At 47.2% G+C, this 24,570-nt stretch overlaps 19 non-coding genes across 19 annotated transcripts; all 19 read left to right on the top strand.

Moving 5' to 3' along the window:
• The first annotated feature begins 2,632 nt into the window (after positions 1–2,632).
• Trnat-ugu lies at positions 2,633–2,704 on the top strand. Its single transcript has one exon. It is a non-coding gene; the product is annotated as a tRNA-Thr (tRNA).
• Positions 2,705–2,950: 246 nt separating this feature from the next.
• On the top strand, positions 2,951–3,022 carry Trnat-ugu. The gene has a single exon. It is a non-coding gene; the product is annotated as a tRNA-Thr (tRNA).
• Positions 3,023–3,268: 246 nt separating this feature from the next.
• On the top strand, positions 3,269–3,340 carry Trnat-ugu. Its single transcript has one exon. It is a non-coding gene; the product is annotated as a tRNA-Thr (tRNA).
• A 246-nt stretch (positions 3,341–3,586) lies between these two features.
• On the top strand, positions 3,587–3,658 carry Trnat-ugu. The gene has a single exon. It is a non-coding gene; the product is annotated as a tRNA-Thr (tRNA).
• Positions 3,659–3,904: 246 nt separating this feature from the next.
• Trnat-ugu lies at positions 3,905–3,976 on the top strand. The gene has a single exon. It is a non-coding gene; the product is annotated as a tRNA-Thr (tRNA).
• A 246-nt stretch (positions 3,977–4,222) lies between these two features.
• Positions 4,223–4,294, top strand: Trnat-ugu. Its single transcript has one exon. It is a non-coding gene; the product is annotated as a tRNA-Thr (tRNA).
• A 6,246-nt stretch (positions 4,295–10,540) lies between these two features.
• Positions 10,541–10,612, top strand: Trnat-ugu. Its single transcript has one exon. It is a non-coding gene; the product is annotated as a tRNA-Thr (tRNA).
• Positions 10,613–12,236: 1,624 nt separating this feature from the next.
• On the top strand, positions 12,237–12,308 carry Trnat-ugu. Its single transcript has one exon. It is a non-coding gene; the product is annotated as a tRNA-Thr (tRNA).
• A 246-nt stretch (positions 12,309–12,554) lies between these two features.
• On the top strand, positions 12,555–12,626 carry Trnat-ugu. The gene has a single exon. It is a non-coding gene; the product is annotated as a tRNA-Thr (tRNA).
• Positions 12,627–12,872: 246 nt separating this feature from the next.
• Positions 12,873–12,944, top strand: Trnat-ugu. Its single transcript has one exon. It is a non-coding gene; the product is annotated as a tRNA-Thr (tRNA).
• A 246-nt stretch (positions 12,945–13,190) lies between these two features.
• On the top strand, positions 13,191–13,262 carry Trnat-ugu. The gene has a single exon. It is a non-coding gene; the product is annotated as a tRNA-Thr (tRNA).
• Positions 13,263–13,508: 246 nt separating this feature from the next.
• On the top strand, positions 13,509–13,580 carry Trnat-ugu. Its single transcript has one exon. It is a non-coding gene; the product is annotated as a tRNA-Thr (tRNA).
• Positions 13,581–14,082: 502 nt separating this feature from the next.
• Trnat-ugu lies at positions 14,083–14,154 on the top strand. Its single transcript has one exon. It is a non-coding gene; the product is annotated as a tRNA-Thr (tRNA).
• An 8,721-nt stretch (positions 14,155–22,875) lies between these two features.
• Positions 22,876–22,947, top strand: Trnat-ugu. The gene has a single exon. It is a non-coding gene; the product is annotated as a tRNA-Thr (tRNA).
• A 246-nt stretch (positions 22,948–23,193) lies between these two features.
• On the top strand, positions 23,194–23,265 carry Trnat-ugu. The gene has a single exon. It is a non-coding gene; the product is annotated as a tRNA-Thr (tRNA).
• A 246-nt stretch (positions 23,266–23,511) lies between these two features.
• Trnat-ugu lies at positions 23,512–23,583 on the top strand. Its single transcript has one exon. It is a non-coding gene; the product is annotated as a tRNA-Thr (tRNA).
• Positions 23,584–23,822: 239 nt separating this feature from the next.
• Trnat-ugu lies at positions 23,823–23,894 on the top strand. Its single transcript has one exon. It is a non-coding gene; the product is annotated as a tRNA-Thr (tRNA).
• A 246-nt stretch (positions 23,895–24,140) lies between these two features.
• On the top strand, positions 24,141–24,212 carry Trnat-ugu. Its single transcript has one exon. It is a non-coding gene; the product is annotated as a tRNA-Thr (tRNA).
• Positions 24,213–24,458: 246 nt separating this feature from the next.
• Trnat-ugu lies at positions 24,459–24,530 on the top strand. The gene has a single exon. It is a non-coding gene; the product is annotated as a tRNA-Thr (tRNA).
• Positions 24,531–24,570: the final 40 nt, after the last annotated feature.

The following is a 24,570-nucleotide window of genomic DNA, read 5'->3' as shown; positions in this document are numbered from 1 at the left end:
TTGCGGCAGTTTATTTACGACGCCTGTGCGGACGTAGTGTTTTTGCAGGAAGTGTTGTTTTCTGATCTCTCTCTACCTGGATTTCAAACTGTTTTTAATGTCGCGCCGGAATATTCAACAGGAACTGCTCTTTTCTTTCGAGAGGGCATTCCTATTACTGACATTGAATTCCTTGACTCTGGCCGTGGGATTGGTTGTCGTCTTTTTGATCTCCGCCTCGTTGTTTTGTATGCCCCCTCTGGTTCGGGTCACACTGTGGCTCGTTCGCGCTTTTATAAAGAAGAGCTTATTTATCTTTTGCGCCAGAGTCCTCGGAGTCTCCTGCTCGGAGGCGATTTTAATTGTGTTTTACGCCCTGCAGACCAGTCCCCCAATTTTAATTATTGCCGTGATTTACATGACTTAGTTCGTACGATGCATCTGCGTGATGTTTGGGAACACAAATATCCAACCCTGGTGAAATATACGTTTTTTACCGCGTCCTCATGCAGTAGACTCGACAGATTCTATTTATCTGATTTTTTATGTGATAAAATTCTTTCTGTCGATGTTATTCCTACTAGTTTTTCTGACCATTGTGCTTTTACTGCAACTGTAAATCTTAGTCGCCAACCTGCAAAACTTTATCGTTCCCAGTGGATGTTAAATGTTTCCCACCTTGCCGACAGTGCTATGGATGATGTTATAAGTGGCGTGTGGGAGCGATGTCTTCGCTCTGTCCCGCGATACCCCTCCTTGCTGGTTTGGTGGACTGCGTTTGCCAAGCCCAAGATTCGTCAGACTTTGATTTTCTACTGTGCTGCTAGGACGCGTGATTTTAAGAACACGTATGAATATTACTACTCTGTCCTGCGTGAACTATATGATGCGGCGGGTACCTCTCCACTGCGGATCCATGATGTTCGTCGTATTAAAGCCAAGCTCTTGAGCCTTAAACGACGACAGATGGATGGTCTGCGAGTTAAGTCGAAACCTCACTCTCTTGTTGAAGGTGAACTGACATCCTTGTACCACCTGCTAAGGCATCAGACTCGTCGTCGTCGCTCCTTCATCTCTTCTCTTACGGTGGATGATGGGCGACAGCTTAGTGCACAGGAGGAAATGGTTCGTGCTCTTCATCAGTATTACACTAGTCTCTATTCTGCCGATGATTCTGGTGAGTCTCTTTCGGATGATGTCTTTGGGGATCTAACTGCGACGATCGCGCCTGACGCGAACGGCGAATTTCTCCGGGAGTTCCAGGTAGATGATGTTTTCGATTTTATTGCTCGCTCTCCGTCCAGTAAATCGCCGGGTCCAGACGGCCTGCCTAAAGAATTTTATCTCCGTTTTTGGCCTCTTTTGGGTGGCATTTTTACGCAGATTTTAAATGAGATTGTCAGAGGGATGGATGTGCCTGCCGATTTTAAAGTAGGGAAAATTGTTTTAATTCCGAAGTCCTCTGGTCGTTTATCTGCTGCCAATCTTCGTCCGCTCACATTGCTGAATTTTGACTATAAGACAGCTGCTAGAGCACTCAATAGCCGGCTGTCTTCTCTGCTTCGGGGTGTGATTGGTGCACATCAATGTTGTTTTCATGATAGATCTATTCTGATACCAGTAGCCGAATATCGGGATGTTGTCTCGGTTGCGGCGGTTACAAACGTACATTGTGCCTTTGCCTTCCTTGATTTTTATAAGGCTTTTGATCACGTCAGTCATGTGTTTTTAGATCGTGTTTTAGGTACAATAGGTTTTAACGCTTCATCACGTGGTGTTCTTGGCAATTTGTACAGGGGAATAACAGCTCGGGTGTCAGTCAATGGGCAGCTGACGCCGCCCATTGCTATCCGCCGCGGAGTGCCTCAGGGTAGTCCGCTCTCTATGTCTTTATTCGTTTTGTCCCTGGAACCGCTGCTTCGGACTATTGCTCTCAAGCTTCAGGGTATGTCCCTCTCTGGTGGGAAGCTCTCGGTTAAGGCATATGCGGATGATGTCGTTGTTCTCCTCCGTCAACGAGATGATATCCCGTTGTTGAAAGGGGCAGTTGATGCATACTGTCGTGTCTCTGGAGCGCGTCTCAATCAGGGTAAATGTAAGTTCCTTGATATTCGAGGATTTCGCGATGCTGACGTCCCTTGGGCCACTTTTGTCGATCGCCATACGTCCTTGGGGATTATCATTGATCGGTGTCCTCTAAAAATGGCGGCTCTCAATTGGAAATCTGTCACCGAGAAGATACAGGGGGCTCTGATGGTCCATGAGCAGCGCTCTGCTACCATTTTGCAAAAAGTCAGAATTTTAGACACCTACGTCCTATGAAAAAAAAAAAAAAAAAAAAAAAAAAAGGGGGCAGAGCACTGGTCTTGTAAACCAGGGGTCGTGAGTTCGATTCTCACAGGGGGCAGCACGATTTTAAATGGGCCAATGTAATGCTTTGAACCGAAAATTTCAAAATAGCGTGTCTTTTCGGGCCTGAGCCAAGATCACAGATGACGATAGACGAAAGACGGCAGCACCCGTCAGTCATCGCTGTGGACCTCAGTGGTAGCGAATTGTTGTGGCAGAGTAAATCTTTGTACGCATTTTCAGGACTCTGAAATGTATTTTTCTCGAGGGCTGTAGCGGTCGCAAAGAGGTGTAAGCTGTAACAGCCTCCTTAGCTCAGGGGCAGAGCACTGGTCTTGTAAACCAGGGGTCGTGAGTTCGATTCCCACAGGGGGCAGCACAATTTTAAATGGGCCAATGTAATGCTTTGAACCGAAAATTTCAAAATAGCGTGTCTTTTCGGGCCTGAGCCAAGATCACAGATGACGATAGACGAAAGACGGCAGCACCCGTCAGTCATCGCTGTGGACCTCAGTGGTAGCGAATTGTTGTGGCAGAGTAAATCTTTGTACGCATTTTCAGGACTCTGAAATGTATTTTTCTCGAGGGCTGTAGCGATCGCAAAGAGGTGTAAGCTGTAGCAGCCTCCTTAGCTCAGGGGCAGAGCACTGGTCTTGTAAACCAGGGGTCGTGAGTTCGATTCTCACAGGGGGCAGCACAATTTTAAATGGGCCAATGTAATGCTTTGAACCGAAAATTTCAAAATAGCGTGTCTTTTCGGGCCTGAGCCAAGATCACAGATGACGATAGACGAAAGACGGCAGCACCCGTCAGTCATCGCTGTGGACCTCAGTGGTAGCGAATTGTTGTGGCAGAGTAAATCTTTGTACGCATTTTCAGGACTCTGAAATGTATTTTTCTCGAGGGCTGTAGCGATCGCAAAGAGGTGTAAGCTGTAGCAGCCTCCTTGGCTCAGGGGCAGAGCACTGGTCTTGTAAACCAGGGGTCGTGAGTTCGATTCTCACAGGGGGCAGCACAATTTTAAATGGGCCAATGTAATGCTTTGAACCGAAAATTTCAAAATAGCGTGTCTTTTCGGGCCTGAGCCAAGATCACAGATGACGATAGACGAAAGACGGCAGCACCCGTCAGTCATCGCTGTGGACCTCAGTGGTAGCGAATTGTTGTGGCAGAGTAAATCTTTGTACGCATTTTCAGGACTCTGAAATGTATTTTTCTCGAGGGCTGTAGCGATCGCAAAGAGGTGTAAGCTGTAGCAGCCTCCTTAGCTCAGGGGCAGAGCACTGGTCTTGTAAACCAGGGGTCGTGAGTTCGATTCTCACAGGGGGCAGCACAATTTTAAATGGGCCAATGTAATGCTTTGAACCGAAAATTTCAAAATAGCGTGTCTTTTCGGGCCTGAGCCAAGATCACAGATGACGATAGACGAAAGACGGCAGCACCCGTCAGTCATCGCTGTGGACCTCAGTGGTAGCGAATTGTTGTGGCAGAGTAAATCTTTGTACGCATTTTCAGGACTCTGAAATGTATTTTTCTCGAGGGCTGTAGCGATCGCAAAGAGGTGTAAGCTGTAGCAGCCTCCTTAGCTCAGGGGCAGAGCACTGGTCTTGTAAACCAGGGGTCGTGAGTTCGATTCTCACAGGGGGCAGCACAATTTTAAATGGGCCAATGTAATGCTTTGAACCGAAAATTTCAAAATAGCGTGTCTTTTCGGGCCTGAGCCAAGATCACAGATGACGATAGACGAAAGACGGCAGCACCCGTCAGTCATCGCTGTGGACCTCAGTGGTAGCGAATTGTTGTGGCAGAGTAAATCTTTGTACGCATTTTCAGGACTCTGAAATGTATTTTTCTCGAGGGCTGTAGCGATCGCAAAGAGGTGTAAGCTGTAGCAGCCTCCTTAGCTCAGGGGCAGAGCACTGGTCTTGTAAACCAGGGGTCGTGAGTTCGATTCTCACAGGGGGCAGCACAATTTTAAATGGGCCAATGTAATGCTTTGAACCGAAAATTTCAAAATAGCGTGTCTTTTCGGGCCTGAGCCAAGATCACAGATGACGATAGACGAAAGACGGCAGCACCCGTCAGTCATCGCTGTGGACCTCAGTGGTAGCGAATTGTTGTGGCAGAGTAAATCTTTGTACGCATTTTCAGGACTCTGAAATGTATTTTTCTCGAGGGCTGTAGCGATCGCAAAGAGGTGTAAGCTGTAGCAGCCTCCTTAGCTCAGGGGCTCAGTTCCGCTTTAGACGCCGTGCAGTGTGGACGTGCCTAGTCTTCCGCTCCGCCGTAGCGTTACGTATAGTGGACTATCGTTTTTGTTTACGTGTTGTGTTGCAACCTCTGTGAGTGTTTCTCCGTCGTTGTTTCGTACCTTGTGTTACTTTCTGTCCTTATTTCAGTGTTTTTTGTGTAGCGGTTTCGACCGCATATTTTGAAAATGTCGTCCCAGGTTATTCCTCGTCAGGCTACAGTTAGTTTTGCTTTTGACAAGTCAACCCGCCATGTGCAACCTAGTTCTCTTGAGATTCATGATTGGTTGGTAGATACCTTTGGTGTTCATTCGGATCAGGTGCACACTGCTTATTTTGATACCGAACTGTATGTTTTCTTTGTTAAGTTTATGGACCCACTTCAGGTTGATAAAATTCTTTCTAAATATGGTCATCAAGTTCTCTTTCGGCATCGGGATGATTCTGTAAGTACCGTGCTGCTTTCCAATGCTTCCATCACGTATACCAATGTTCGTGTTTACAACCTTCCACCGGAGGTGGATAATGTCTATCTTAAGGAGGGTCTACAGAAGTATGGTGATGTAAAGAGCATTCGCCTTGAACGCTGGTCAAGCCAACATCGCCTGCAATGTTACAGTGGTATTCGTTCAGTCGAAATGCACGTTAAGCAGAATATTCCATCTCACCTGCAGATCGGTGGATATCGTGTCCATGTAACATATAGTGGTCAGGTGGGCACCTGTTTTTTGTGCAATGAAAGTGGTCACGTGCGTACCGACTGTCCGCGGAGAGTTTTTGTTTTAAAAAATTCTCTCGAACAGCGTCGCAAGTTAACGGTCGCTGACCTCGTTGCAGGTGATTCTGCTCTTGGTGTAGCACAGTCCAGTGGTAGTAGCGCCCCTCCACAGGTTTTGCGCACCCTTGATACAGAATTTCCTCCTTTGCGTGCTAAATCTGATGTTGTTCCGTCTGTCCCTCAGGTGGGTGTGCCACTTTTGAATAATAAGAGGCGTCGCCCACACGATGGAAATAGTACGGATGAGGATCTCCCTGAGATGCCCCAGTCCGAGCGACCGGCATCCTCCGAGCCACTGTGTACTGTAGCTGCTCCCTGCCCTCCTGAGGTAGCGGTTCCGGTGGCGGCTGCTGGCGCCCCTCCGGCCTCCGACGCAGCTTCTCTCGAGTCGGGTCGTCGGTCGGGCCTGTTGGCGCCGTCTTCCGAACCGACTTCGATGTCACAACAAGTGGAGCCGCGACAACTTCCTGCTTCGCTGCCCCATACCTCTGCCAGTGGAGCTGCTCCGCTTCCTTCCAACTCTGCGGCCTCGGACCTTCCTGCTCACGTTTCGCCTCCGTGCAGTCCATGTTTGCCGGAAGCTAGTGCAGGTGTTGACCATTCCGTTTTGTCGGATGTTTCCCCCGCGACCCCGGATCCCGCATGTGGACCGGCGCGGGTGGTGTCGGATACAGAACTTGACCCTCCTACGTCACCGGCGGCTGAAGTTTCCTTGCCCGTCAGCCGACGCAAGTTACGCGTTCAGCCGAACGTTAATGCTGTTCGTAAAAGACCGAAACGTAAGGGATCCGCGGAACGGGGTAGCAGTCCCCCTCCCACGGATGCCTCTGTCACCCCTGCTATGGACTGTGACGCTGGTGCGTCGGTGTAGGTGATTTGTTTTCTCGCTTTTCTCTCTATGGTTCAAGCATACACCTTTCTTACCTTAAATGTTAACCGTATTGAGTCCGACGTTCGCATTGCCTCTTTGCGGCAGTTTATTTACGACGCCTGTGCGGACGTAGTGTTTTTGCAGGAAGTGTTGTTTTCTGATCTCTCTCTACCTGGATTTCAAACTGTTTTTAATGTCGCGCCGGAATATTCAACAGGAACTGCTCTTTTCTTTCGAGAGGGCATTCCTATTACTGACATTGAATTCCTTGACTCTGGCCGTGGGATTGGTTGTCGTCTTTTTGATCTCCGCCTCGTTGTTTTGTATGCCCCCTCTGGTTCGGGTCACACTGTGGCTCGTTCGCGCTTTTATAAAGAAGAGCTTATTTATCTTTTGCGCCAGAGTCCTCGGAGTCTCCTGCTCGGAGGCGATTTTAATTGTGTTTTACGCCCTGCAGACCAGTCCCCCAATTTTAATTATTGCCGTGATTTACATGACTTAGTTCGTACGATGCATCTGCGTGATGTTTGGGAACACAAATATCCAACCCTGGTGAAATATACGTTTTTTACCGCGTCCTCATGCAGTAGACTCGACAGATTCTATTTATCTGATTTTTTATGTGATAAAATTCTTTCTGTCGATGTTATTCCTACTAGTTTTTCTGACCATTGTGCTTTTACTGCAACTGTAAATCTTAGTCGCCAACCTGCAAAACTTTATCGTTCCCAGTGGATGTTAAATGTTTCCCACCTTGCCGACAGTGCTATGGATGATGTTATAAGTGGCGTGTGGGAGCGATGTCTTCGCTCTGTCCCGCGATACCCCTCCTTGCTGGTTTGGTGGACTGCGTTTGCCAAGCCCAAGATTCGTCAGACTTTGATTTTCTACTGTGCTGCTAGGACGCGTGATTTTAAGAACACGTATGAATATTACTACTCTGTCCTGCGTGAACTATATGACGCGGCGGGTACCTCTCCACTGCGGATCCATGATGTTCGTCGTATTAAAGCCAAGCTCTTGAGCCTTAAACGACGACAGATGGATGGTCTGCGAGTTAAGTCGAAACCTCACTCTCTTGTTGAAGGTGAACTGACATCCTTGTACCACCTGCTACGGCATCAGACTCGTCGTCGTCGCTCCTTCATCTCTTCTCTTACGGTGGATGATGGGCGACAGCTTATTGCACAGGAGGAAATGGTTCGTGCTCTTCATCAGTATAACACTAGTCTATATTCTGCCGATGATTCTGGTGAGTCACTTTCGGATGATGTCTTTGGGGATCTAACTGCGACGATCGCGCCTGACGCGAACGGCGAATTTCTCCGGGAGTTCCAGGTAGATGATGTTTTCGATTTTATTGCTCGCTCTCCGTCCAGTAAATCGCCGGGTCCAGACGGCCTGCCTAAAGAATTTTATCTCCGTTTTTGGCCTCTTTTGGGTGGCATTTTTACGCAGATTTTAAATGAGATTGTCAGGGGGATGGATGTGCCTGCCGATTTTAAAGTAGGGAAAATTGTTTTAATCCCGAAGTCCTCTGGTCGTTTATCTGCTGCCAATCTTCGTCCGCTCACATTGCTGAATTTTGACTATAAGACAGCTGCTAGAGCGCTCAATAGCCGGTTGTCTTCTCTGCTTCGGGGTGTGATTGGTGCACATCAATGTTGTTTTCATGATAGATCTATTCTGACACCAGTAGCCGAATATCGGGGTGTTGTCTCGGTTGCGGCGGTTACAAACGTACATTGTGCCTTTGCCTTCCTTGATTTTTATAAGGCCTTTGATCACGTCAGTCATGTGTTTTTAGATCGTGTTTTAGGTACAATAGGTTTTAACGCTTCATCACGTGGTGTTCTTGGCAATTTGTACAGGGGAATAACAGCTCGGGTGTCAGTCAATGGGCAGCTGACGCCGCCCATTGCTATCCGCCGCGGAGTGCCTCAGGGTAGTCCGCTCTCTATGTCTTTATTCGTTTTGTCCCTGGAACCGCTGCTTCGGACTATTGCTCTCAAGCTTCAGGGTATGTCCCTCTCTGGTGGGAAGCTCTCGGTTAAGGCATATGCGGATGATGTCGTTGTTCTCCTCCGTCAACGAGATGATATCCCGTTGTTGAAAGGGGCAGTTGATGCATACTGTCGTGTCTCTGGAGCGCGTCTCAATCAGGGTAAATGTAAGTTCCTTGATATTCGAGGATTTCGCGATGCTGACGTCCCTTGGGCCACTTTTGTCGATCGCCATACGTCCTTGGGGATTATCATTGATCGGTGTCCTCTAAAAATGGCGGCTCTCATTTGGAAATCTGTCACCGAGAAGATACAGGGGGCTCTGATGGTCCATGAGCAGCGCTCTGCTACCATTTTGCAAAAAGTCAGAATTTTAGACACCTACGTCCTATGTAAAGCTTATTATGTTGCTCAGCTGTTCCCACTTCCCATGATGGTGGCGAAAAGGTTGCGCCAATTGTCTAGCAGGTTTATATGGAAGGGCCATCTATTCAAGTTACGTTACGAGGTAATGACGAAACCGCGTCTCTCCGGAGGCTTGGGCCTCTCTGACATTACTCGCAAGGCGTCTGCTTTGTACGTCCGCCGAACGACTCTAATTGTTACGCAAGAAGTGACTTCAATTACATCCAGGCTTTTTACTGTTGTGCGTCCGGCGAGCCTTGCTCCACCTGTCGATGTCGGACGCCTAAATTTTAAGTTGAAACACATTCGGGAATTTTACATTGCGGTGAGTTACCTCGGTGACGTCTTCTTGCGGCGACCGGTGCCAACGACCAAGAGCTTGATTGCCCGTTGGGAGGGGCTGGCCAGTCCCAATCCAATAGAACTGGCGTCTCCATCCGTGTCCTGGAGGAACGTCTGGAAGAACGTTAGTCTGCCGATCCACTCTATGGCCGTGGCGTCCACGTGGTATAAAGTAATAAATAATTTGGTTCCCACCAACGTACGACTGCACCGTATTGGTCTTTCTGACACGGACACCTGTACTCGGTGTGGTCTCCTGGATACCCTTGAACATCGATTCACCTGCTGTGGGCACCTTGCTAATTGGCGTTGGCTCAGGAAACAACTTGCTTTTGTCACTAGGTCTGCTGAAGCCGCTTATACTATTGACATCATCGTCCGGCCCGATTCTTCCTTTTTTCCGCGGACGAAGCTCCATACCGTCATGTGGTTGATTGGCCATTTCGTACATTTTGTCAACAGTTGTCATGAAGAGGATGGACACCTAGCGTTTCGGCAGTACATGCTTACTGGCAGCGCTTGCGATTGCCAGGCCTCCGAGATGATTTTGCCAATATGCTTAGCCTGACATTTGAAAGAGAGGGTGTTGGCTAAGGTCACCTGTGTGAGCCATTTTCTTTTATACTGTTTCTGAATTTGCCGCCTTTATGTATGTTTCTTCTCTACACCAGGACTGAAGTTTTCGTGTTTTAATCTTTATTTCAGTAAGCAGTCTACATTATTTAGTCATGTTTTAGGATTTTAATTTCAGTACTGAACTTCTTTTGAAGTGGCTGTCTGGTGGATATTCTTTAATATTTTTTTTCAATAGATATATTCGTTCGAGTGGTAGAGTGTCTGCAAGTTAAAAAAAAAAAAAAAAAAAAAAAAAGTTGGGAGAGCGTTAGACTGAAGATCTAAAGGTCCCTGGTTCGATCCCGGGTTTCGGCAAGTATTCGTTTTGATGCGACGCCAATGGAATTACTCTGCGTTTGTGATAATGCAACTACCGCTGACAACAAAAATGACTCTCTCCTGTAGCTGTTCTGGTTGCCTAGTGCATGCCGTAAGAGGAACTCACTAGACAACTAACTCCATTAGAAGCGAAAGAATTAAAAATATCCTACCGACTGCATTCCTTTTTCTGTGTCAGGTGGTGAAGAACGTCTTCAACGGAACCGTGAAATGAGCGAAAACGTGGGAAACATTGCATTCGAAATGCTTGTGAAAAAAAAAAAAAAAAAAAAAAAAAAAAAAAAAAAAAAAAAAAAAAAAAAGAAGGGGGCAGAGCACTGGTCTTGTAAACCAGGGGTCGTGAGTTCGATTCTCACAGGGGGCAGCACAATTTTAAATGGGACAATGTAATGCTTTGAACCGAAAATTTCAAAATAGCGTGTCTTTTCGGGCCTGAGCCAAGATCACAGATGACGATAGACGAAAGACGGCAGCACCCGTCAGTCATCGCTGTGGACCTCAGTGGTAGCGAATTGTTGTGGCAGAGTAAATCTTTGTACGCATTTTCAGGACTCTGAAATGTATTTTTCTCGAGGGCTGTAGCGATCGCAAAGAGGTGTAAGCTGTAGCAGCCTCCTTAGCTCAGGGGCAGAGCACTGGTCTTGTAAACCAGGGGTCGTGAGTTCGATTCTCACAGGGGGCAGCACAATTTTAAATGGGCCAATGTAATGCTTTGAACCGAAAATTTCAAAATAGCGTGTCTTTTCGGGCCTGAGCCAAGATCACAGATGACGATAGACGAAAGACGGCAGCAACCGTCAGTCATCGCTGTGGACCTCAGTGGTAGCGAATTGTTGTGGCAGAGTAAATCTTTGTACGCATTTTCAGGACTCTGAAATGTATTTTTCTCGAGGGCTGTAGCGATCGCAAAGAGGTGTAAGCTGTAGCAGCCTCCTTAGCTTTTGTACGTCCACCGAACGACTCTAATTGTTACGCAAGAAGTGACTTCAATTACATCCAGGCTTTTTACTGTTGTGCGTCCGGCGAGCCTTGCTCCACCTGTCGATGTCGGACGCCTAAATTTTAAGTTGAAACACATTCGGGAATTTTACATTGCGGTGAGTTACCTCGGTGACGTCTTCTTGCGGCGACCGGTGCCAACGACCAAGGGCTTGATTGCCCGCTGGGAGGGGCTGGCCGGTCCCAATCCAATAGAACTGGCGTCTCCATCTGTGTCCTGGAGGAACGTCTGGAAGAACGTTAGTCTGCCGATCCACTCTATGGCCGTGGCGTCCACGTGGTATAGGGTAATAAATAATTTGGTTCCCACCAATGTACGACTGCACCATATTGGTCTTTCTGACACGGACACCTGTACTCGGTGTGGTCTCCTGGATACCCTTGAACATCGATTCACCTGCTGTGGGCACCTTGCTAATTGGCGTTGGCTCAGGAAACAACTTGCTTTTGTCACTAGGTCTGCTGAAGCCGCTTATACTATTGACATCATCGTCCGGCCCGATTCTTCCTTTTTTCCGCGGACGAAGCTCCATACCGTCATGTTGTTGATTGGCCATTTCGTACATTTTGTCAACAGTTGTCATGAAGAGGATGGACACCTAGCGTTTCGGCAGTACATGCTTACTGCTTACTGGCAGCGCTTGCGATTGCCAGGCCTCCGAGATGATTTTGCCAATATGCTTAGCCTGACATTTGAAAGAGAGGGTGTTGGCTAAAGTCACCTGTGTGAGCCATTTTCTTTTATACTGTTTCTGGATTTGCCGCCTTTATGTATGTTTCTTCTCTACACCAGGACTGAAGTTTTCGTGTTTTTAACCTTTATTTCAGTAAGCAGTCCACATTATATAGTCATGTTTTAGGATTTTAATTTCAGTACTGTACTTCTTTTGAAGTGGCTGTGTGGTGGATATTAATAATATTTTTTTTTCAATAGATATATTCGTTCGAGTGCTAGAGTGTCTGCTTCATTTTATACATGAAAAAAAAAAAAAAAAAAAAAAAGGGGGCAGAGCACTGGTCTTGTAAACCAGGGGTCGTGAGTTCGATTCTCACAGGGGGCAGCACAATTTTAAATGGGCCAATGTAATGCTTTGAACCGAAAATTTCAAAATAGTGTGTCTTTTCGGGCCTGAGCCATGATCACAGATGACGATAGACGAAAGACGGCAGCACCCGTCAGTCATCGCTGTGGACCTCAGTGGTAGCGAATTGTTGCGGCAGAGTAAATCTTTGTACGCATTTTCAGGACTCTGAAATGTATTTTTCTCGAGGGCTGTAGCGATCGCAAAGAGGTGTAAGCTGTAGCAGCCTCCTTAGCTCAGGGGCAGAGCACTGGTCTTGTAAACCAGGGGTCGTGAGTTCGATTCTCACAGGGGGCAGCACAATTTTAAATGGGCCAATGTAATGCTTTGAACCGAAAATTTCAAAATAGCGTGTCTTTTCGGGCCTGAGACAAGATCACAGATGACGATAGACGAAAGACGGCAGCACCCGTCAGTCATCGCTGTGGACCTCAGTGGTAGCGAATTGTTGTGGCAGAGTATATCTTTGTACGCATTTTCAGGACTCTGAAATGTATTTTTCTCGAGGGCTGTAGCGATCGCAAACAGGTGTAAGCTGTAGCAGCCTCCTTAGCTCAGGGGCAGAGCACTGGTCTTGTAAACCAGGGGTCGTGAGTTCGATTCTCACAGGGGGCAGCACAATTTCAAATGGGCCAATGTAACGCTTTGAACCGAAAATTTCAAAATAGCGTGTCTTTTCGGGCCTGAGCCAAGATCACAGATGACGATAGACGAAAGACGGCAGCACCCGTCAGTCATCGCTGTGGACCTCAGTGGTAGCGAATTGTTGTGGCAGAGTAAATCTTTGTACGCATTTTCAGGACTCTGAAATGTATTTTTCTCGAGGGCTGTAGCGATCGCAAAGAGGTGTAAGCTGTAGCAGCCTCCTTAGCTCAGGGGCAGAGCACTGGTCTTGTAAACCAGGGGTCGTGAGTTCGATTCTCACAGGGGGCAGCACAATTTTAAATGGGCCAATGTAATGCTTTGAACCGAAAATTTCAAAATAGCGTGTCTTTTCGGGCCTGAGCCAAGATCACAGATGACGATAGACGAAAGACGGCAGCACCCGTCAGTCATCGCTGTGGACCTCAGTGGTAGCGAATTGTTGTGGCAGAGTAAATCTTTGTACGCATTTTCAGGACTCTGAAATGTATTTTTCTCGAGGGCTGTAGCGATCGCAAAGAGGTGTAAGCTGTAGCAGCCTCCTTAGCTCAGGGGCAGAGCACTGGTCTTGTAAACCAGGGGTCGTGAGTTCGATTCTCACAGGGAGCAGCACAATTTTAAATGGGCCAATGTAATGCTTTGAACCGAAAATTTCAAAATAGCGTGTCTTTTCGGGCCTGAGCCAAGATCACAGATGACGATAGACGAAAGACGGCAGCACCCGTCAGTCATCGCTGTGGACCTCAGTGGTAGCGAATTGTTGTGGCAGAGTAAATCTTTGTACGCATTTTCAGGACTCTGAAATGTATTTTTCTCGAGGGCTGTAGCGATCGCAAACAGGTGTAAGCTGTAGCAGCCTCCTTAGCTCAGGGGCAGAGCACTGGTCTTGTAAACCAGGGGTCGTGAGTTCGATTCTCACAGGGGGCAGCACAATTTTAAATGGGCCAATGTAATGCTTTGAACCGAAAATTTCAAAATAGCGTGTCTTTTCGGGCCTGAGCCAAGATCACAGATGACGATAGACGAAAGACGGCAGCACCCGTCAGTCATCGCTGTGGACCTCAGTGGTAGCGAATTGTTGTGGCAGAGTAAATCTTTGTACGCATTTTCAGGACTCTGAAATGTATTTTTCTCGAGGGCTGTAGCGATCGCAAAGAGGTGAGTTCGATTCTCACAGGGGGCAGCACAATTTTAAATGGGCCAATGTAATGCTTTGAACCGAAAATTTCAAAATAGCGTGTCTTTGCGGGCCTGAGCCAGGATCACAGATGACGATAGACGAAAGACGGCAGCACCCGTCAGTCATCGCTGTGGACCTCAGTGGTAGCGAATTGTTGTGGCAGAGTAAATCTTTGTACGCATTTTCAGGACTCTGAAATGTATTTTTCTCGAGGGCTGTAGCGATCGCAAAGAGGTGTAAGCTGTAACAGCCTCCTTAGCTCAGGGGCAGAGCACTGGTCTTGTAAACCAGGGGTCGTGAGTTCGATTCTCACAGGGGGCAGCACAATTTTAAATGGGCCAATGTAATGCTTTGAACCGAAAATTTCAAAATAGCGTGTCTTTTCGGGCCTGAGCCAAGATCACAGATGACGATAGACGAAAGACGGCAGCACCCGCCAGTCATCGCTGTGGACCTCAGTGGTAGCGAATTGTTGTGGCAGAGTAAATCTTTGTACGCATTTTCAGGACTCTGAAATGTATTTTTCTCGAGGGCTGTAGCGATCGCAAAGAGGTGTAAGCTGTAGCAGCCTCCTTAGCTCAGGGGAGACAGTTCCGCTTTAGACGCCGTGCAGTGTGGACGTGCCTAGTCTTCCGCTCCGCCGTAGCGTTACGTATAGTGGACTATCGTTTTTGTTACGTGTTGTGTTGCAACTTCTGAGAGTGTTTCTCCGTCGTTGTTTCGTACCTTGTGTTACTATCTGTCCGTATTTCAGTGTTTTTTTGTGTAGCGGTTTCGACCGCATATTTTGAAAATGTCGTCCCAGGTTATTCCTCGTCAGGCTACAGTTAGTTTTGCTTTTGACAAGTCAACCCGCCATGTGCAACCTAGTTCTCTTGAGATTCATGATTGGTTGGTAGATACCTTTGGTGTTCATTCGGATCAGGTGCACACTGCTTATTTTGATACCGAACTGTATGTTTTCTTTGTTAAGTTTATGGACCCACTTCAGGTTGATAAAATTCTTTCTAAATATGGTCATCACGTTCTCTTTCGGCATCGGGATGATTCTGTAAGTACCGTGCTGCTTTCCAATGCTTCCATCACGTATACCAATGTTCGTGTTTACAACCTTCCACCGGAGGTGGATAATGTCTATCTTAAGGAGGGTCTACAGAAGTATGGTGATGTAAAGAGCATTCGCCTTGAACGCTGGTCAAGCCAACATCGCCTGCAATGTTACAGTGGTATTCGTTCAGTCGAAATGCACGTTAAGCAGAATATTCCATCTCACCTGCAGATCGGTGGATATCGTGTCCATGTAACATATCGTGGTCAGGTTGGCACCTGTTTTTTGTGCAATGAAAGTGGTCACGTGCGTACCGACTGTCCGCGGAGAGTTTTTGTTTTAAAAAATTCTCTCGAACAGCGTCGCAAGTTAACGGTCGCTGACCTCGTTGCAGGTGGTTCTGCTCTTGGTGTAGCACAGTCCAGTGGTAGTAGCGCCCCGCCACAGGTTTTGCGCACCCCTGATACAGAATTTCCTCCTTTGCGTGCTAAATCTGATGTTTTTCCGTCTGTCCCTCAGGTGGGTGTGCCACTTTTGAATAATAAGAGGCGTCGCCCACACGATGGAAATAGTACGGATGAGGATCTCCCTGAGATGCCCCAGTCCGAGCGACCGGCATCCTCCGAGCCACTGTGTACTGTAGCTGCTCCCTGCCCTCCTGAGGTAGCGGTTCCGGTGGCGGCTGCTGGCGCCCCTCCGGCCTCCGACGCAGCTTCTCTCGAGTCGGGTCGTCGGTCGGGCCTGTTGGCGCCGTCTTCCGAACCGACTTCGATGTCACAACAAGTGGAGCCGCGACAACTTCCTGCTTCGCTGCCCCATACCTCTGCCAGCGGAGCTGCTCCGCTTCCTTCCAACTCTGCGGCCTCGGACCTTCCCGCTCACGTTTCGCCTCCGTGCAGTCCATGTTTGCCGGAAGCTAGTGCAGGTGTTGACCATTCCGTTTTGTCGGATGTTTCCCCCGCGACCCCCGATCCCGCATGTGGACCGGCGCGGGTGATGTCGGATACAGAACTTGACCCTCCTACGTCACCGGCGGCTGAAGCTTCCTTGCCCGTCAGCCGACGCAAGTTACGCGTTCAGCCGAACGTTAATGCTGTTCGTAAAAAACCGAAACGTAAGGGATCCGCGGAACGGGGTAGCAGTCCCCCTCCCTCGGATGCCTCCGTCACCCCTGCTATGGACTGTGACGCTGGTGCGTCGGTGTAGGTGATTTGTTTTCTCGCTTTTCTCTCTATGGTTCAAGCATACACCTTTCTTACCTTAAATGTTAACCGTATTGAGTCCGACGTTCGCATTGCCTCTTTGCGGCAGTTTATTTACGACGCCTGTGCGGACGTAGTGTTTTTGCAGGAAGTGTTGTTTTCTGATCTCTCTCTACCTGGATTTCAAACTGTTTTTAATGTCGCGCCGGAATATTCAACAGGAACTGCTCTTTTCTTTCGAGAGGGCATTCCTATTACTGACATTGAATTCCTTGACTCTGGCCGTGGGATTGGTTGTCGTCTTTTTGATCTCCGCCTCGTTGTTTTGTATGCCCCCTCTGGTTCGGGTCACACTGTGGCTCGATCGCGCTTTTATAAAGAAGAGCTTATTTATCTTTTGCGCCAGAGTCCTCGGAGTCTCCTGCTCGGAGGCGATTTTAATTGTGTTTTACGCCCTGAAGACCAGTCCCCCAATTTTAATTATTGCCGTGATTTACATGACTTAGTTCGTACGATGCATCTGCGTGATGTTTGGGAACATAAATATCCAACCCTGGTGAAATATACGTTTTTTACCGCGTCCTCATGCAGTAGACTCGACAGATTCTATTTATCTGATTTTTTATGTGATAAAATTCTTTCTGTCGATGTTATTCCTACTAGTTTTTCTGACCATTGTGCTTTTACTGCAACTGTAAATCTTAGTCGCCAAAAAAAAAAAAAAAAAAAAAGGGGCAGAGCACTGGTCTTGTAAACCAGGGGTCGTGAGTTCGATTCTCACAGGGGGCAGCACAATTTTAAATGGGCCAATGTAATGCTTTGAACCGAAAATTTCAAAATAGCGTGTCTTTTCGGGCCTGAGCCAAGATCACAGATGACGATAGACGAAAGACGGCAGCACCCGTCAGTCATCGCTGTGGACCTCAGTGGTAGCGAATTGTTGTGGCAGAGTAAATCTTTGTACGCATTTTCAGGACTCTGAAATGTATTTTTCTCGAGGGCTGTAGCGATCGCAAAGAGGTGTAAGCTGTAGCAGCCTCCTTAGCTCAGGGGCGCGTTCCGCTTGAGACGCGACAGCGATCGCACGTGCTGTGTATTCGATCCGCCGTTTCCCTCGGGTTGTGACTATTTACTTTCTGTGTGTGACGTTTCTTTGTCTTCTTTTCTTCGTTGTTTCGTCGCCTTAGTGTTTGTGTTGTGTCTTGTGTTGTGTAGCGGCTTTTGCCGCATTAATTAAGTGTTATGGCTTCCCGGTTGTTTCCGCGGAAGTGTACTCTCAGTTTTCAGTTTAACAAGGCCACAAGGAATGTTCAACCAACTTCGTTGGAAATTCACGAATGGATTGTGGATACGATTGGCATTACATCGGACCAGGTACATACGGCGTATTTTGACACAGAACTTTACTGCTTTTTTGTGAAATTGTTGAACCCGGTTTTGCTCGATAAGATTTTACTTAAACATGGTGAGCAAGTGTCGTTCCGTCATAGAGATGGTTCTGTCAGCAGTGTTACTGTTTCAAATGCGGAAATTACGTATACCACAGTTCGGGTTTATAATTTACCCCCTGAAGTTGAAAACAGTTATCTCAAGGAAGTTTTGCTTGGTTATGGTACCGTTCGGTCCATTCGAAATGAACGTTGGTCTGCACAACATAAGCTGCAATGTTATAATGGTATCAGATCGGTTGAAATGCATATTAAGTCGAATATTCCGTCCCATCTGGTTGTATGCGGTTACCGTGTTCATCTTACTTATGAGGGGCAAGTTGGTACGTGTTTTCTATGTAATGAAAATGGTCATGTTCGTGCTAATTGCCCTAAGCGAGTGTTTGTGCTTAAAAATGGGCTATCACAACGCCGCAAATTAACGGTTGCCGATCTTGTGCCAGCAGCTTCCTCCACTGTCTCGTGTCAGCCTCCTGCAGTAGATTCTTCACAACGGGTGACACCTTCCTCTGATGCAGGTTTTCCCCCGTTACCCACTCGCCCAGATGTATCGGCTGATTCTACACCGATCCCGTCTGTTTCCAATAACAAACGCCGTCGTGCTAGTGATACCGGTAGCACTGATGACGAAGCTGCTGTTTCGCAGCCGGTTTGCGAATCTGACGAGAGAATTCCGGAATCTCCCATGCTTGTTTTGGATTCTGTTCCCACTGTGTCTCCTGCTTTGCCTGATGACGTCAAACCTGCTGCCACGCTGTCGGCGCAAGAGCCCCAACATTCGGTCGAGGTGGTGTTGACATCCCTCCCGACACAGGCATCACAACATGTTGACGACACTTCGGTGCAGACAGCTGTTTGTCGGAAAATCGCTTCTAGAACTGCGCGCTCCGCTTCAGCGGATTCCAAACCTATCTCTCCACCTCCTACACTTCCAATACCTACACCTTCTGATGCCGGTGCCGATGTTCCTGATGCAGTTTTCCCCTTGCTTGCTCCTTCTTCTGATTCCTCTCGCCCTGCTAATCCTTCGGATGCCTTGGTTGACGTGCCTGATCTCGAACCCCCCACTCCACCTGCTCTTGAATCTGGTGTGCATCAGATACGCCGTCGGGTGAAAGTGCCCCCCAATCTTCACGCGGTGCGGAAAAAACACAAGCATGCAAAGGATGACTCTGATTCCGTTGATTCCGGGCAATCACCCTCTGCCATGTCTGATGTTGATGATCTGGATGTAGTTGCTTCTAATGTGGTGTAATTAGGGTTCATTTTCCCTTTTTTGGTTGATGTTGCAGGCGTACACGTTTATTACCTTAAATATAAATAGCATTCAATCTGCTCTGAAGTTAGCGTCTCTGCAGCAGTTCATTTATGACTCTGCAGCTGATGTTGTTTTCCTGCAGGAAGTCTCCGTTGCACACCTGTTTGTTCCTGGCTTTCGCACTATTATAAATTTTGCGCCTGAGTTTTCCACAGGTACTGCCTTACTAATTCGTGACGGTATCCCCGTTACCGAAATTGAGCTCTTAGACTCGGGAAGGGGTATTGGTTGTCGGTTATTTGACACAACCTTGGTTAATATTTACGCCCCCTCTGGTTCCAGCAAACGGCAGGAAAGGTCTCGTTTTTATAAAGAGGATCTGATTTATCTTTTACGCAAAAATCCTGCGACTTTGATATTGGGGGGTGATTTTAATTGTGTATTACAAGCTAAGGACCAATCCCCTCATTTTAATTATTGTTTCGAGCTACATTCTCTTGTACGTCAACTACGACTACGCGATGCGTGGGAGGTTAAACACCCCACTTTAGTTAAATTTACATTTTTTACTGCCACGTCAAGTAGTCGACTGGACCGATTGTATATTTCTGATCCCCTTAGTGTTTCTGTTTTAAATGTAGATGTTATTCCAGCCAGTTTTACGGATCATTGTGCCCTTGCGGTTATAATTAATTTGGAGCGTCAGCCTCTTAAACTTTATCGGCCACTGTGGAAATTAAATGTCTCCTTGCTCGATGACCCTGACATCGAACCTCTAATACAGACGGCGTGGGACATGTGTTTACGTTCTCTGCGATACTATCCGTCTAAGCTTCACTGGTGGATCCACTGTGCGAAGCCAAAACTACGTCGCACTTTAATGTCCTACAGTTATAATAGAGCGCGAGATCTGAAACTGACTTTTGAGTATTATTATTCGGTGCTTCGCGAACTTTATGATACTTCTCGAATGACATGTGCCCACCTTTCTGAGGTTCGGAAAATTAAAGCCAAGCTCCTTAGTATTAAACGGCTTCAGATGGAAGGATTGAAGGTTAAATCTAAACCGCCGTCCACCTTAGCACATGAAATGACTTCCATGTACCATCTGTTTCGTCACCACAAGAACCGTCGACGTGTATTGATTGACGGCCTTATGGCAGCTGATGGTCGCCGGCTTACCTTACAGAATCAAATAACCCATGAACTTACCTGCTACTATGAGACCTTATATGCTGTGGCTGATTCTGATCCGCTTGATGTTGACGAAATTTTAACTGCTATCCCATCAGTTTTAACAGAGGACCATAATATGGAATTTTTAGCTCCTTTTACTGCAGACGAAATTTCAGCTTTCATTGCTTGTTCACCATCTCACAAATCTCCTGGTCCGGATGGCCTTCCTAAGGAGTTTTTTGTTCGCTTTTGGACTATTATAGGGCCTGTTTTTACGGATATAGTAAATGAAATTTTGAATGGTGGCACAATTCCAGCCGATTTCAAGAGAGGTACGGTTGTCCTGATACCGAAATCTGCTGGTTTGAAGACAGCTAGTGACTTTCGTCCTTTAACCCTTTTAAATTTTGATTATAAGACGGCTGCTAGGGCTGTTAATGCACGTCTATCCCTCTTGCTTACACCTGTGATAACTCCTTGTCAAAGCTGCTTTCCGGGGCGCTCCATCTTGACGCCTCTGGCGGGGTATCGTGACATTGTGTCGATTGTCGCTGTTACCAATATTTCCTGTGCGCTTTTATTTGTTGATTTTAGTAAGGCTTTTGATCGTGTGTCCCATTCGTTTTTAGAGCTTCTGCTGCGCCGACTCGGTTTTAATGAAAAGGCACTGCTGGTTCTTAAGAATATGACGACTGGCATTTCTGCTATGATTGACATTAATGGACAGCTGACGAAGGTCATTGATATTAAACGTGGCGTCCCGCAAGGTAGCCCTTTATCCATGACCCTTTATGCTCTCTCCCTTCAACCACTCCTCACACGTCTCAACTCGACACTTCGTGGTCTTACGATCTCTGGGGTTACCCTGACAGCAACAGCTTATGCTGATGATTTGGTTGTTTTGCTTCGTTCCACCGCAGAAGTGCCGCTGTTGAAAATGGAACTAGATAAATTTTCTGCTGCCTCAGGTTCTCGTATCAACCCCCGTAAATGCAAACTCCTGAATTTGCGGGGCTTTGAACATGTGGTTGTTCCGTGGGTTACGGCTGTTGAACATCATACACATTTAGGTATCTATCTTGAACGGTGTCCTCTTCGTATGGCTGCGAAAAATTGGCAAGTGGCCATTTCCAAGCTTCAAGGTGTTTTATTCGAACACTCATGGCGTTCGATACCGATACTGCAAAAAAAGCATGTATTAGACACTTATGTCTTATGTAAAGTGTATTACGTTGCTCAGTTGTTTCCGCTTCCCAGAATGCAGGGTGCAAAAATGGTCCAGCTTATTAACAGGTATATTTGGTGGGGGCACATTTTTAAATTACGTTGTGATGTTCTTACGAAGCCGCGTCTTGAGGGCGGCTTGTCGTTCACCGATGTCCGTGTCAAGGCTGCTGCCCTTTATGTTAAGCGCACCCTCCATCTTTTATTTTCTGAGTCCCCGACTGTTACCTCGCGATTATTCCATGTCGTTCGACCTGCGAGCTTGTCACCGCCTATTAACGTAGGGCCTCTAAATGCGAAGCTACGGCATGTTCGGGACTTCTACATTGAGATTAGTTATCTGGATCTCCACTTACAACGTAGTCCTGTTTTTACTACGCGAACACTGCTTGACAAATGGCACAGGTCTTCTTCATCCAACCCGGTTGTTTTGCAATATCCCCGTTTTCATTGGCGTAACATATGGACGAATATCAGCTTACCCGTTCATTCCGCACCTGTTGCCTCCCTATGGTATAAGGTAGTTAATCAGCTGATTCCTACGAACGAACGACTTCATCGTATAGGTTTAAGTGTCACTCCGCTTTGTCAAACGTGTGGTTGTATTGATACACTCCCACACCGATTTACCTGCGCTGACCGTCTTCGCATGTGGTACTGGCTGCGCCGACAATTGGCGTTACTCACCAGAAGCTCGGAATCAGCTTTTACAACGGATATTCTCCGCTGGCCGGACACGGTTTTTTATCCCCGGACAAAGAACAACACCATTATGTGGCTTCTTGGCCGTTACATTTTTGCAGTGGTTGATGGTGATGGTATTTCCGATTTTATTTCGTTTACTGGTTACATGCTTCATGAGTACTGGACGCAACAATCTTTCCCACATCTTAAGAGGGACTTTGCGAATATGCTCAGTATTGTTTTCGAAAAGCAGGGGATTGGTTAAGTTTCCACTTCTATTGCTCGCTCCTGCGCCAGTTGCATTAATGGCACCGGTATAGCGGGATAGTGATCTCACTTCGTGAGAGGGAAGACATTCTCGCTAGCTCTTAGTTATTTTGCCTTCCTGCCAAGCTTTTACCTGTTTGGATAGACAACGCATAAATAAGCCCCGTGTCCACATATCAGTATCATGAGACTCCGAACCAAGGACAATTACTATGTATTGGTGCCACTGTGCTTCAGTGCAGGGAGGAGGAGACGTCATGGCCAGGCCTCGGGATTCGACCCCTGCCCAACGCGCATCCACCGAGCTGCACTGGGTCATTAAAATGGTTTAATACAAAAACTAAAAAGTGGTTAACGCGAGAAAAAAAAAGTGGTTAAGGCAATAAAAAGAAAAAAAAAAAAAAAGTGGTTAAAAAAAAAAAAAAAAAAAGGGGGCAGAGCACTGGTCTTGTAAACCAGGGGTCGTGAGTTCGATTCTCACAGGGGGCAGCACAATTTTAAATGGGCCAATGTAATGCTTTGAACCGAAAATTTCAAAATAGCGTGTCTTTTCGGGCCTGAGCCAAGATCACAGATGACGATAGACGAAAGACGGCAGCACCCGTCAGTCATCGCTGTGGACCTCAGTGGTAGCGAATTGTTGTGGCAGAGTAAATCTTTGTACGCATTTTCAGGACTCTGAAATGTATTTTTCTCGAGGGCTGTAGCGATCGCAAAGAGGTGTAAGCTGTAGCAGCCTCCTTAGCTCAGGGGCAGAGCACTGGTCTTGTAAACCAGGGGTCGTGAGTTCGATTCTCACAGGGGGCAGTACAATTTTAAATGGGCCAATGTAATGCTTTGAACCGAAAATTTCAAAATAGCGTGTCTTTTCGGGCCTGAGCCAAGATCACAGATGACGATAGACGAAACACGGCAGCACCCGTCAGTCATCGCTGTGGACCTCAGTGGTAGCGAATTGTTGTGGCAGAGTAAATCTTTGTACGCATTTTCAGGACTCTGAAATGTATTTTTCTCGAGGGCTGTAGCGATCGCAAAGAGGTGTAAGCTGTAGCAGCCTCCTTAGCTCAGGGGCAGAGCACTGGTCTTGTAAACCAGGGGTCGTGAGTTCGATTCTCACAGGGGGCAGCACAATTTTAAATGGGCCAATGTAATGCTTTGAACCGAAAATTTCAAAATAGCGTGTCTTTTCGGGCCTGAGCCAAGATCACAGATGACGATAGACGAAAGACGGCAGCACCCGTCAGTCATCGCTGTGGACCTCAGTGGTAGCGAATTGTTGTGGCAGAGTAAATCTTTGTACGCATTTTCAGGACTCTGAAATGTATTTTTCTCGAGGGCTGTAGCGATCGCAAAGAGGTGTAAGCTGTAGCAGCCTCCTTAGCTCAGGGGCAGAGCACTGGTCTTGTAAACCAGGGGTCGTGAGTTCGATTCTCACAGGGGGCAGCACAATTTTAAATGGGCCAATGTAATGCTTTGAACCGAAAATTTCAAAATAGCGTGTCTTTTCGGGCCTGAGCCAAGATCACAGATGACGAAAGACGGCAGCACCCGTCAGTCATCGCTGTGGACCTCAGTGGTAGCGAATTGTTGTGGCAGAGTAAATCTTTGTACGCATTTTCAGGACTCTGAAATGTATTTTTCTCGAGGGCTGTAGCGATCGCAAAGAGGTGTAAGCTGTAGCAGCCTCCTTAGCTCAGGGGCAGAGCACTGGTCTTGTAAACCAGGAGTCGTGAGTTCGATTCTCACAGGGGGCAGCACAATTTTAAATGGGCCAATGTAATGCTGTGAACCGAAAATTTCAAAATAGCGTGTCTTTTCGGGCCTGAGCCAAGATCACAGATGACGATAGACGAAAGACGGCAGCACCCGTCAGTCATCGCTGTGGACCTCAGTGGTAGCGAATTGTTGTGGCAGAGTAAATCTTTGTACGCATTTTCAGGACTCTGAAATGTATTTTTCTCGAGGGCTGTAGCGATCGCAAAGAGGTGTAAGCTGTAGCAGCCTCCTTAGCTCAGGGGCAGAGCACTGGTCTTGTAAACCAGGGGTCGTGAGTTCGATTCTCACAGGGGGCAGCACAATTTTAAATGGGCCAATGTAATGCTTTGAACCGAAAATTTCAAAATAGCGTGTCTTTTCGGGCCTGAGCCAAGATCACAGATGACGATAGACGAAACACGGCAGCACCCGTCAGTCATCGCTGTGGACCTCAGTGGTAGCGAATTGTTGTGGCAGAGTAAATCTTTGTACGCATTTTCAGGACTCTGAAATGTATTTTTCTCGAGGGCTGTAGCGATCGCAAAGAGGTGTAAGCTGTAGCAGCCTCCTTAGCTCAGGGGCAGAGCACTGGTCTTGTAAACCAGGGGTCGTGAGTTCGATTCTCACAGGGGGCAGCACAATTTTAAATGGGCCAATGTAATGCTTTGAACCGAA

This window comes from Schistocerca piceifrons, unplaced genomic scaffold (assembly GCF_021461385.2).
Source record: "Schistocerca piceifrons isolate TAMUIC-IGC-003096 unplaced genomic scaffold, iqSchPice1.1 HiC_scaffold_574, whole genome shotgun sequence".
In the NCBI taxonomy this organism is placed as follows: Eukaryota; Metazoa; Arthropoda; class Insecta; order Orthoptera; family Acrididae; genus Schistocerca; species Schistocerca piceifrons.
The sequence above is the reverse complement of the archived record's forward strand: the minus strand, read 5'-3'. Positions and strand labels throughout refer to the sequence as shown.